Source organism: Mauremys mutica, unplaced genomic scaffold, assembly GCF_020497125.1.
Source record: "Mauremys mutica isolate MM-2020 ecotype Southern unplaced genomic scaffold, ASM2049712v1 Super-Scaffold_100100, whole genome shotgun sequence".
NCBI classification, from domain to species: Eukaryota; Metazoa; Chordata; order Testudines; family Geoemydidae; genus Mauremys; species Mauremys mutica.
The window spans coordinates 773,001-786,174 of record NW_025423267.1 but is presented as its reverse complement, the minus strand read 5'-3'; the positions used below and the strand labels follow the sequence as shown (position 1 = coordinate 786,174).

Genomic DNA, 13,174 nt, shown 5'->3' with positions numbered 1-13,174 from the left:
CTTCATTGAAGTGTTGAAGGGCCTTAATGGAGAGAAAAGATTGGATATTAAAGGGCTCTTTAATCTCGCAGAGAAAGGCATAACAAGACCTAATGGCTGGAAGGTGAAAAGAAACAAATTCATATTACAAATAAGGCACAAATATTCAACAGCGAGGATGATTCACCACAGGAACAAGCTACCAAGGAAAGTGGTGGATTCTCCATTTCCTGATGTCATTTCATGAAGACTAGATGTCTTTCTGGAATGTGTTTGCCCTAAAAGTAGCTCTTGTGTCATACAGGAGGCCTGTGATATGCAGGGGGTCAGATTAGATGCTCTAATGGTCTCTTCTGGCCATAAAGTCGACTAATTTCTGAAAAACTGAGTGTAGCACTGGGAGCAGCATCTGATGTTTTCCTGTCTAGCCGGCTTGCTGCCTAGAACGAACGCTCCTTGAGTGGGGTGATCCACAGGGAGTAGCTCAAACCTCCAAAGTGCCTCGCCAGGGGCAGGACATTGGCACAGCAAGGGAGGGGTGTGGCAGTGACATCACAAAGACTTTTTGCAGGACCTCAGACTATTGGTCAAAGGTGGTGGGGAGGTGGTGACCTCACAGAGAGATGCTGACATCAGGCAGGCAGGAGAGGGGCGAGGGGCCAGGGAAACCTCAGAGACCCCTGTGGCTTTGCTTCAGCAAGTCTCCTTCTCCAGGTCTCTCTTTGAGGACTGAGAGAGTATTCGGGTTCAGGTACGTGAGCGCCAGGAGGAACCTCTTTTGAGTTTTCTCCTTCCCCTTTTCCTGATTTTACTAGAAAACAGATGTCCCTGTTTAGAAGGTAAGAGCCACCTCGAGGTTTGAAACCTGTTCAGTCTGATCCATCTGGTGACAGTTGAATTCTACGCATGGAAAACACGAGCTTAAGGAGGCCGAATTTTATTCTGCACCTGGGATTTTGTCCCTTAGAATCACTGGGGACATTAGGGTTTGTCCTTTTTGTTTCACCTTTTCCTCCATCAATCCCTTCCTCCTTTCTCTTTGTCTCTTGCTTCTTTTGTCCTTTCTCCTGTTCCCCTCCCAACACCAGGAGGTGTGTGTGTGTGTGTGTGTTGCGGGGGAGTGCTCGGCAGCTCCCACTGTGGGTGGTCCACCCAAAAATGTGGGGCTGAAATAGTGCTCGGGCAGTGATCCCCACCGGTGACCTGGGCCATCCTTTGGGCGAGAGCCCTCAGCCTCCCGTCCTCAGTCTCTACACTGATTGGCTGAGCAGGGGGTTATTGACAGGGAGGAGACTCAGGTCCTTGTTCTTCTCTTTTAAAACCAAGTAAATAAGTCAGAACCAGTCATATGTTTGATGAATTTTGCTGCTTTCTGCATTAATGGTCTCTGAGCAGTTCGTGATTCTCTCTAAAATTGCAGTTCTCCTCAAATACTTGCTGAATAATTACTGTGCACTGTTGTTGGTGTGGAACTCATCTGAGAGCACTTTACTCAGGTCATTCAGTGTGTGAAATTCAAGATCCGATGGTTAGTTTGAAAATCAGGGCTCTTGGGTCCTGTTCCCAACTCTGCCACTGGCTGGCCGTGTGACCTAAGACAAGTCAATTCTCCTTTCTCAGCCTTTGCTTCTCCCTCTTTCAAGTAGGGATAATAATGATCCGCCCCTGCCTACCTCATGGTGGGTGGAGGATGGGGCTCCATTGGAGAGTGTCACTAGGAGTAGTGTATAATATGAGGTGTCCTATCACGTTTACTCAGAGCAGATTAACACATAATAGAATAGCTGAAATAGTCTATTTGATTTGTATTCTTTTATTTTGAAATTGTTAAGAGCAGCAACTACATAGCTCAGAGTGAAGCATCTTATCTAATTTTCAAGATCTAAGTGTCTCTTCTTTGTGTGCGAGGAGACAATTTAACACACTGTGACAAACAGGAGATGCTTTTGTTTTGCAACAACATATTTTTGCAAAGAACTTTCATCCCACTTGTTATGATTTTTAGAAACAAACTGGTTTAGTCTGAATGGGCTTTTCTGACAGAAACGGTTTAAATGAAATTTCCCCACCATCTCGATTCCTGGGCTCTATCCCTGCCTTGGGGGGGGGCGCGTGTTTGTCTGTTAGAACAGTAGTCAGGGCCGGTGGCTTCTCTTTCTGGCTCTGCCACCATCTTGCTGGGTAGGTCACTTCCCTTCTCTGTACCTCAGGCTCCTCCCCATCTGCCGAATGGGAACAGGGACAATTCTCGAACTCTGGGCAGTTGTGAGCCTGAGTGAGATAAGGGGCGTTAAAACCCTCTGTGAAGGAGAAAGGGGAGTTTCACAGAGTTTAGCACCAAGGAATTCTAAAGTTTGCTAAAATGTGTAGTCTGCGGAAACAAGAAATGGTCGGGGCCAAACTTTTTAACCACTGCCTTTTTAAAGCCCATTCAGGTATGTGAGTCCCTCTCTCTTAGGTACCTGGGGTTCTTTGCCAGCAGGAGAGAAGAGGTTCCTGCCTCCATTTTTGTGGCATTAACAAACCAGGTGTTGTGCCCCAGTTCTCGTCTGAGATCCCTGGAAAAAAAAATCCTCCCATCCATGAACAAGACAGGTCCTATCTTTAAAATGGGAACAAAGAGACCCCTGGGACTTACAGACTAGCTAGCCCGTCACAGCCTGGGGCAGGGAGATATTGGGGGAGGGAGAGAACCAGCCCCGTAGACCCTAGCCCCACTCCCTCTAAGGGTGCGCTGTGCAGCGTGGCTGGGGATTGTCCAATGGCCTCGCACCAGGCAACGCAGAATGGACACCACATGTCCTGCTCTGCCTCACCTGAGCTGCTCTCCAGGTACATTGGAGCCCAGCACCCCGCACCTTAGCACCCCTGCCCCACAGGGGGTGAGCTGCAGCCCCACCACACTCCGCAGAGGGGAGACAGGTCAGGCCAGCCAGCCCTTGTAAGATGGGGAAATCACCATTGGGGTTGACGGTATGGGGGCTGTGACATACGGAGAAATGGTTGTCGTGCCGGCAGAGGGCAGCAGAGCATGCACATGCACACACAATTGCAAACATACACAAACACATGCATGAATCCAGCCACATACACACAATTGCTAATATACACAAACACCCACACAAATCCAGCCAATACCAACACAAGCATGGGAGCCAGGGGAGCAGAGCAGGCTGGGGCCGGGTCACTCCACTTCCCGCAGGAAGTAGCTTCCCTGGTCCCACGGTGGCCTGGGGCCAGCCCCCCTCTGCTTCCCCCCATGGAGGCCTGGGGCCCCAGGCTGCTCTGCTCTCCTGGCTCACAAACTTGGGGTGGGGGAACTGCCCCACAGCACTTGCTGGCGGCGTGGCTGGGAGCCAGGGGAGTGGACCAGGCTGGGGCTGGGACACTCCACTTACCATGCAGTGAGTGCAGGGGCGGGGGCCATGGGGAAGAGCCAGGCAGCCCCCCCTGCAGCAGCTCCCCACCCAAGCTCACCTCTGCTCCGCCTTCTCCCCTGAGCACGCCGGCGCCGCTCCACTTCTCCCACCTCCCAGGCTTGTGGTGCCAATCAGCTGTTTAGTGCTGCAAGCCTGGGAGGGGAGGAGAATTAGAGCGGGGGGCGGCGTGCTCAGGGGAGAAGACGGAGCAGAGGTGAGCTGGGACAGGGAGCGGTTCCCCTGCACGCCCCCTCCCCCCCGTTACTTGCTGCGGGCAGCCCTCCCCCTGCACCTCCCCCTGCCCCAGCTCACCTCCACTCCACTGCCCCCCCTGAGTGTGCTTTTTGGTGCCCCAACCACTTGGCACCCTGGGCGGCCGACTAGTTCGCCTAGTGGTTGCACCGGCCCTGGACACTGCCTGTCAGCAGGATTCCTCCTCCTCCTCAGTGAGAATAAATCTCCGCATCTAGACAGCCGGTCCATCCGCTGCACCACAATCCCCCAAGCCTGAGCCTCCCTGCCAAAGCCCTGCACCTGGCTCCAGAGAATTAAGTCTCACGTGTCGCTGGGAACTCGACTTCTTGTGCCCAGAGAGTCTCGGCCCCCCTCAGTAGATGACCCAAGAAACTCAGTGTCTGCAAAAGCAGCAAAGAGTCGTGTGGCACCTTATAGACTAACAGACGTATTGGAGCATGAGCTTTCGTGGGTGAATATCCACTTTGTCGGATGCGTCAGTGTCGGCCTTTTCCAAAGAAGTGCCTGGAAGGCCTTTTTCTGTGTGACCACGTGGCCTAATGGATAAGGTGTCTGACTTCGGATCAGGCGATTGAGGGGTCGAGTCCCTTTGTGGTTGTGCTTGTGCAGTTTTACCTTTGGGCTGAACGTCCTGCTCCCTTCAGGGCTGGAACCTCTTCTTGGCCGCTCAGGCCAATGCTCTGGCTTCAGCTAGAGCCCCGGGAAGGAGTTGAGGGTTGGACATCACAAAGGCTGGGGCATGAGCCCCAGGTGCTTCCAGTCTCGCCTTTGCCATTCCTGACTTGCCAAAGAAAATGGGCGGCTGCCCGGGCTAGCGTGTGGAGCAGTTTCCCTCTTCCAAGTGTGCGCCTGTCCCTGTGCTGGAGGTGGGTTGCTACATAGCACCTTGGGAGCCTGGGTGTTTCTCTGATTCTCGCCAGCTGGGGAAAAGCCTCTTAGGGTAAAATCTCCTGCCCCACTGCAAAAGTGAGCACCTGGAGTGGGAACGGTAAGAGGCCCCACCAGGGGGGCTGGCCCTGCTTTCCTACCGTCTTCTGATGTTGGCCACAAAGCATCAGCAGCCGCCCCGCATGCTGGTCTGTGGGTGGCCTTCAGTGGGGGTTTAGCATGGCAGGGAGCAGGCTGGCTAGGGGTCTTTGTCGCTGTCTGCTGGCCACGCATAGGCATGGTTCTCCCCTCCTCTGAACAGCCAGAGTTAGTCTGTGCTTAGAAAGCAGAGACACAGGAGACTCAAGACAAGAGGGTGAGAAAGATTGAGAAAGGACCTATGAAGACAGCCCACACTACAGGGACACTGCCTGGTTAAGGGATGTGGAGGCACCAAATTGCCCCAAATTTCCTGGTGCCCTACGCAGCTGCATAGACAGGAAAGCACTTGGATCTCCAGGGATTTACCACAAGGTCTCACTCAGATTTGAACTCAGATTTCAGCATGCCAACCATTACACGATGGGCCCAGCTTGTGCTAGTTTCTGTGAACATTGGTGACCCTATCATAGAATACCAGGGTTGGAAGGGACCTCAGGAGGTATCTAGTCCAACCCCCTGCTCAAAGCAAGGCCAATCTACAGACAGACTTTTGTCCCAGATCCCTAAATGGCCTCCTCAGGGACTGAGCTCAAAAACCTGGGTTTAGCAGACCAATACTCAAACCACTGAGCTCTCCCTCCCTCACAGGCCCAGCTTGTGTAAGGGGACTGTTGGCCCTTTACTAAAACTGAGTGGGGTTTTTTGGTTGGCTAGTTCCCAGTCCCAATATAAGGGGGAAGGGTCAATGGGAAATCAGGCCCCTGAGACTGACAGGCCCCTGGGGCAATGGTCACCGACTGGTAGGGAACAAGTGAGAATTTGTTAATGAGTAAAATTCCTGGTGAAATTGGCAAAGCTGTGGAGAGTTTGAAAAGTTCCAGTGAATTTACACATGAAGATACAAACAGAGAGACAACTAGAGAGAAAGAGAACATCACAGACTGCACAGGCCCACACAGACATAAACAACCAAACGCACACAGAGCCATAGACACATAAGGGAAAGCCACACAAAACATAGAAAGAACAAATCCACACCAAAAAATACAGCAAAAGCCCACAACAAGAAAGCACAAAAACCACATACCAAAAGAATACTTAGCAAAAAACAATCTGCATGCAAAAGTCACACACACACACACACACAAAACTATATGGCATCCACAAAAATCACACAGGACCCACATGCACATCAACACGACAGACAACAAAAACCCAACATACAGAAAGCCAGGCAGGGTTTGAGTCTCACAGCGAAGAGGGTGAGCACACAGGTGGTTTGGGGAGCAAAGATTGAGGGGGAGTCGGGGGCAGTGCTCTGGGCTCTGCCTGACCCCTCCTGACACAGGTGGCTGGTGGAGAGCAGAGCCTGGTAGATCTGTGAAATCTGCCCTGCTCTCTGTAAAGCAAGGGGACCTTGGTGTCTTCTGAGCTGCGACTGTATTTTCTGCAGGGCAAAATGATTGGCAGAAGCCATGTGCTTAAAGGAAATTAGTGCTGTAGCTGAGGTTTAAACTCACAAGTTCAGCATGACTCCACTCAGCACTGCTCTGTAAGTCCTGGGCACTAACCCATTGCACCACTAGACCCTCTTTCCAGGGGCTTGTCTCCATGTTTCATGGATGGATTAGCAGAGTTGGGGGGGTTGCATTAGCTAAAACAAATCCATATTAAAGGCTGCAGGATGGCAGCAGCAGAGGTGGGGAGCCTCCTTCCATGTGATAGAGCTGGTTCCCCCTTCCGTTGCTCAGGGGAAGGTTGGTGCTTTGAGCCCACCCAGTGCTGGAATGTCTCATGGGTGAGATTAACGGGACTCTTGGGAAGGGAGGGGAAGTCTTTTCTATCCCTGCCTAGCTCCATTGGTCTCCTGTGGCCCTTTCGGCTCTGCTCCCCTGTTGGGGAGATGCAGAGACAAGCCCCCATCTGGGTGAGGCACCGAGAGGCTGTGTCCCATGGCGTGTGGGGGGAGAGGGGTAGGGGTGGGATGGGGCTCAAGGGGAGAAGGTTCTGTGTGACAGTGTGTGGGGGAGGGGGAGGGTGTGTTCCTTAGGATAGAAATGATGGAAAACACAGGGGCAGTGACAGTGAAGCCCCGTGTCTGAGTGTTATGAACCTGTGTGGTGCTGCCGTTCACCTTCCCCTCCTATGGGCTCAGCTTTCATTGAATCCAGCATTTTTTCACCACAGAGGTGTCCCACCTGCCTCAGCTACCGAGTGTCCCTCTGAGAGACGCCGAGGACTGGAACTGATTTCAGCTGCTGGACAGCTCTGCTAGGTCTTTATTCATTTGCACAGGAAAATGCTGAGTGTTTAAATTCATTTCAAGCCCCCTGCCCCCATTCAGCGAACTCCTGAACATACTGGAGATGGGTCTGGAAATTGATTTTCATTCGAAAAAGTTTTTAAAGGGAATCATTTGGCTTGGAAGTAGGAACCTATTACCCTGCAGGGAAACATTCACTCACTGACCTACACTCACAACAGAGAGTGTCCTGTATAGCCCAGAGCAGGAACAGTTTTTAACCTGGGGGTTAGTAAACTTTATCTCTGTACAAACACCACAGCTTACAAACTCCCCACCCCCGCTCTGTGTCACCAGAGCACAACAACAACTCTCCTTGGGGCACACACAGCTCCCCAGCTCCCTGCCCGTCAGTCTCTCCAGCATTGCTCCAATCCCTTAAAGCAGAGTCTCAACCACAATTTACCTTAGGGCCAGGGCCAGTCCTCCAGTCCTCCCAGTGGGCCAATAATGTCACTCATACTGCCCAGAACCCGCCCCCCAAAACTCCACCCTCCACCTGCCTAAGGCTCTGGGAGGGAGTTTGGGTGGGGGGAGGAGGTCTAGGGTGCAGGCCCTGGGTTGGGGCTGGGGATTGGCATTCAGGAGGGGTGCAGGGTCTGGGAGGGAGTTTGGGGGCTGGGGGTGGGGAGGGAGGGGGTGCAGGCTCTGGGAGGGAGTTTGGGGGTGGGAGTGAGTATATGAGGAGGAGGTGGGGGTGCAGGCTCAGGAAGGGGGTCAGGGATGCAGCACTTACCGGAGGCTCCAAGGCGGAGTGGGCTGGGGGGCCTCCGTGTGCTGCTGCCCCCAGGCATCACCCCCACAGCGTCCCATTGGCCACAGGGGTGATCAGGCAGGGGCAGCGCGCGGAGGCACAGCCCCACCCTGCCCTGCCATGGAGAGGGGCCGGCAGCCACTGGAGCGAGCAGGCAGATGCTGCTCAGCTCCGCTGCACTGATATGGCCCCTGGGGGGGAGCGCCTGGGAGCGGCAGGTGGGGCCAAGGGAGTGACCTGGTCCCAAAACTGCTGGAGCCCCACGGGCGAGACCTGGGGACCAGGACTGCCAGCCAGACAAACACCTTTAAGAGGAGGCGTCCCTCTCCCTGTCAATAACTGATCTTCCTCCTTCAGTTCAGTGACAGCCTGAATTGTTCCTTATCCCGGCAGAGCCAGAGGACTGAAAGCAGCAACATCAAACCCCTGTGTAGCTCGCAGGAATGGACATAAACACTCCCTGGTATCTGAGGAGATGTTCAGCTTTGCCCTTAGTCAACTACAAGGCTAAAGGGAAAGGAGGTGGCGCCAGGTATAAAGAGTGAAACACGACACATCATAGTTATGTCCATGGTGGCTGCAAAATCTTTTGATGTACTTCTTCTTATCAGCAGTGTATTGTTTTCTCTGGAGCCTAGGCCTTGACCAAGAAATTTGTATCTTGATAAAATAATCGACTGCCCCTGGTGAAGGCAATGGACTTGACACCCACTGGGGTGTCCCTACACAGGTACAAGTACTAACAACAGTGGCTGCCTTTTAGCCATAGATTTTAATCAGGGCAATAAATTGAAACCCCTGTTAAATCATTTCTCAGCCTGAGTCCTTCACCCACATTCCATAGAGCATTGGGCCACCATGTGGACGTTTCATTTCTGACCTCAGTTTCACACAGAGACAACATTTCCTTTGCACAGATCCATAAACAGCAAAACCTCCCTGTGTCTCTGGTCTGAGCCAGGGCATTCGATTCCAGTGAACCCTTCTCTCCTGCAATGGCGATGGTCAGACAGAGGGGACGTGGCACCTGCATCCCTGCCAGGGAGATATTGGCTCAGCTCTTTCTTTCTGCTGCTGTTGTTAGTCCATGAAACATCAAGGGTGGAATGCAAGGCTGAGTTCACGCAGCAGCCCTCAGTGCCCCAGAGAAATCCTGCCCCCTGCTATTGGAACGATGTGCTGGAGATTTGAATGGGAAAGGGACTGTCTGAATTGTCAGAGTGGGGAATGAACAACAATCTACAGCAATGTCATTCACACAAACACACTCTCATGCTGCTCCAGCCGGAAGGGAAATGGGCAGGAATTGTCACTGTTCACCCAAGGACACACTTACACTGATGCGCAGCCGTGAGTGTGCTGGGGAAGCTGGTCTGAGCAAACAATTTGAAGTGACAATTCAGTGAGAACAAAATCATCATGCAGTGAAATGAACGCATGTTACGTAGTTGTGGCTGAGTGGTTAAGGCGATGGACTAGAAATCCATTGGGGTTTCCCTGTGAAGGTTTGAATCCTGCCAACTACGCAAGTGCTGCGCTGCTGTTGTTATTATTGTAGTCTTAGTCCCTGAGCATCCACAGCGTGAACTGGAGATAAATCTAGTTTCACTCTGTCTACACTTAAAATGCTGCTGTGGCACTGCTATAGGACTTTGGAGTAGACAGTGACTGGAGGGATTTTCCCAACACTGTAATAGCTGCATGGACAGAACAATTCTTCCTTTTCTTTAGCACTATCTAACCCTGGCTTAGGTCACCTTAAATATATGGGTTTGTGGGGGGGTCACACCCTGGGAGACGTCGCTCTGCCAGTGAAGTGCCCAGCATACACCAGGCCTTAGATCCCTCTGGGTATTTCAATGCAGGCACTGACCTGTGAGAGGAAAACATCAGCTCACAAACACAGAGACTGAATTTCCCACATTTAATCTCGCTGCACTTTCCAGAAAGTCACAAAATTCAATTCATTCTTGCTAGGACAGAGAAAAAATAAGTGATACTAAGTTTTTGGCTTGATTAAATAAAATTAAGTGTTTAATTAATATAGTAAAAATCTGTACTGATTCCTCTAACTAACACCATAACGTGAAATAGGAACAGAGACAAATCTTGTCAGTGACGACTAATTTCACAAATGATCTTCCCATTATTAATTTCCACATTGCCCCTATTGGAGGTCTGGGCATCTCCAGTGTCATTGCTCTGCGTTCACCTTCCCCTAGAATTGTTCTCGGACATTCGCTTTCCTCTGCAGCGTGGGGCACGGGTCGCTTGCTGGAGGATTCCCTGCACCTTGAGGTCTTTAAGCCACAATTTGAGGCCTTCAATAACTCAGACATAGGTTAGGGGTTTGTTACAGGAGTGGGTGGGTGAGATTCTGTGGCCTGCATTGTGCAGGAGGTCAGACTAGATGATCATAATGGTCCCTTCTGACCTTAAGTCTATGAATCTATGAATCTAGTCCCAAATTTGGAAAATTGTGCAGTTCAGAATGTGAATAGTGACCCCGTCTCCTTCCTGCACCTGCTCTACATTGCTCCACAGCAGCTTCTCCACCTGCAAAGTCACCCCAGCACGGCAGTGCAGCCGCCCAGGGTTCAGCAGGGGCCCCTGGCAAGGACCGTGGGTGCAGCTAACAGCCCGGTGTGCCTGGCCCTGAGGCAGCTCTAAAAAAGCAACACCCCCCCCCCCGAAGTAGAGAGACTGAATTCCCCAACTTTAACATCATGACCCCCTGTAGAAAGCCACACGTGTCAGTTGTATTTTCACAGGGAGATGCAAAAATCAAGTGACACCAATATTTAAGTTGAGTAAATAAAGTTGAGGAGATAGTTATTAACCTCACAACAATATACTAAAGATCCCTCAACATAACACCTGAAGGTGAAATATGAACAGAGACAAACCTTGTCAGCAAAGGCTCATTTCCCAAACGATCCTCAAAATGTTACTAATTCCCACCCCTCCTCCACAGGAGCTCTGTGCAGTGTCACTGTTCTGCAGGCAGCTTCCCATTCAATGCTGTTGTGGGACATTCCCAGGCCTGGAAATGTACCAACGACAGAATTTGAAGAGCAAACCTGGCTCCTCGCACCAGGCGGGATTTGAGTGTTTTGTCCCTGTCACTTAGTCTGTGTCAATAGTACAGACGCCCTGGGCAGGACTCCAGGCTCTGCTTGAGGGATCCCGGCACAGGGGCTGGGGGGGAGAAAGGATTGTAGATTCTGACCTGCGCTCTGGAGAGGAGGTAATAAGTGAAGGGGCATTTTTAAACCCTCCCCTCCTCAGTGTCCCCAGGGCTGGAATTCTACCTTCCACAGGGCCAAATGGGGGGGTGACACCACTTGGCTAATGAAAACCAGTGCTCCAGGTGAGGTTTGAACTCACAACCTCAGAATAGCTTCTTTCAGCACTGCCCTATAAGTACTGTGCGTGAACCAATTGCGCCACTGGAGCACCTGTTAATTGTGATTCTCCAAAACCCCTAGGTTGATACAGGCAAGGAGTGACCCCAAAACATTCTCAGTGGGGCTGAGACCAGGTAGCGACAAGTGTTGTACTCGGTGGGGTGGATTCTTCTTAAGGCTTCCGGGCCTCATTTGACCCTTTTGTTCTTCCCTGTGTAATAACAGAGCTGGTTAAGACTCAATGGAGAGTCTTGCTGCAGACCAACAGAGCTGAAATCACTGATAACCAGCTCTAAGCATTAGTCCTGCTTTGGGACAGTGTCTCTCATGCAAGAAACTGCCCAGTCTGCGCTAGCAGTGAGGCTCCCTCACTAACAGCTGAAATCAGGGAGAGCTGTGCAGGGCCCCAGGGGTGTCTGAACAGGAGGGAACAACACCCCAGGTGCCCAGAGGAGGAGAGGTGTGTTGGGCTCCAGTCTGGGTCTCTTCCTCCCTTCTGCCTAGCCCTGACTATGAAGCCTGGCCCTGGAACTCCTTCCTTCAAGTGCCATGTGGGCAAGAGGAAGAGTGTGGCAGCTGCAGGGACCAAAGTTATGGACATCAGGTGAAGCAGCAAGAAACAAGCATATGATCAATCCACAGGAATCTCTAGCCAGACTGTTAAGTTCTAGGATCCCAACCTGTAGCCGCCAGCCCATTGAACCAGCCGGACCAAAGACCTATCTCCAGTGTGGATCAGTCACCCAGCAGGAGGGAAAAACCTCACTCTAGTTGACCCTGAGAGAAGGTAGCCAAACACATTGAGCTCCAGGGCTTCGTAGCAAAGCAATGTATTGCCACGAGGTCCCACTGAGATTTGAACTCAGATTCCAGGATTCAAAGTCCTGAGCGCTGCCCATTACACCATGGGACCTGCTGCTGTTTCATTTTCTAGACCCCTGTGACTCTTGGCTGGTTTGCACTCTGCACTTATTGCTTCCCACCATCAGCTTCCTCTCGCGGGACTCTCTCTCCTCCTCCAGTGACTGTGGTCCTCCACTACCGGATCCGTGGGGCCTGCCCTGAGTCCCTGCATGCCCCTGCTTTGTCTCCATTCCCTGCAGGCTGCAAAAATGTCAGGGGAGTCTGCTCCTCCCTTCACTCGATGCTCCTGCTCATATCAGCCAACTGCAGCCTCATCTCCTGGAACTCGGGCAGCTGTCGCTTGATCCGGTCGTACAGTCACACGCTGACTGGCTCCCCTGCCTGGATGCTCTTGTGGAAATCCCACAGGTGATGCTGCAGGACTTTGCACTGTTGGTTTCTTTAATGTTGTGGTGTTTCCCTGACCGCTGGAACAAAGCCGCCAACTCCTCCCTCACCGACTCCCACCAATCCCCCTGGTAACCACAGAACCCTCTGATGCTTTCCTGTTCTGCCAACACCTCCAGGCCTCGCCCCCCTGCTCCTTTATCTTGCAAGCTCTGGATGTTCAGCTTCCAATGTCCTCTGCCCTGGGTCAGGGAATTGCCCACATTGAGCACACGGTGAGAGCTGCGTGATCCGAACAGTCCATTGGCACCACCCTGCACTGGGCTGTCGATGTGCTCTCCTTCACGCAAATCCGGTCAGTGCGACCCCTGGCCTGTCCCCGCAGAAAGGTGTATCCCCTCTGCGGCTGGTGTGAGCTCGGGTCAGAGGAATAGGAGGAACACGTCCTCTAAGCCAACCTCACTACAGACCTGCGCCAGGTAGTGCTCATCATAGAAGAGTTTCCTCTGACGGTTGGGAAAACAGGACCAGCAGTCCTCAGGCCGGTGCAACAATTGAAATCCCCCCCGACACCAAACACCGTGCGGTCTAGAAGAAGGGAGCCAGTTCCTTCATAGAACTTTCCTTTCATGCCTTAATTGGGGACCATACACACTGATATAGCAGTAACCAGTGCCATGGAGCACAAAGCCCACCGGTAATGCCCTCCCTGGTTGGAGCTTCAGCCCCTTCTGTACTCGCACTGCGAATGTGAAGAACAAGACTCCAACCCCATCAT

At 52.0% G+C, this 13,174-nt stretch overlaps 2 non-coding genes across 2 annotated transcripts; one reads left to right on the top strand and one right to left on the bottom strand.

The window, feature by feature from the left end:
• Positions 1-9,182: 9,182 nt before the first annotated feature.
• On the top strand, positions 9,183-9,264 carry TRNAS-AGA. The gene has a single exon. It is a non-coding gene; the product is annotated as a tRNA-Ser (tRNA).
• A 2,722-nt stretch (positions 9,265-11,986) lies between these two features.
• On the bottom strand, positions 11,987-12,058 carry TRNAQ-UUG. Its single transcript has one exon. It is a non-coding gene; the product is annotated as a tRNA-Gln (tRNA).
• Positions 12,059-13,174: the final 1,116 nt, after the last annotated feature.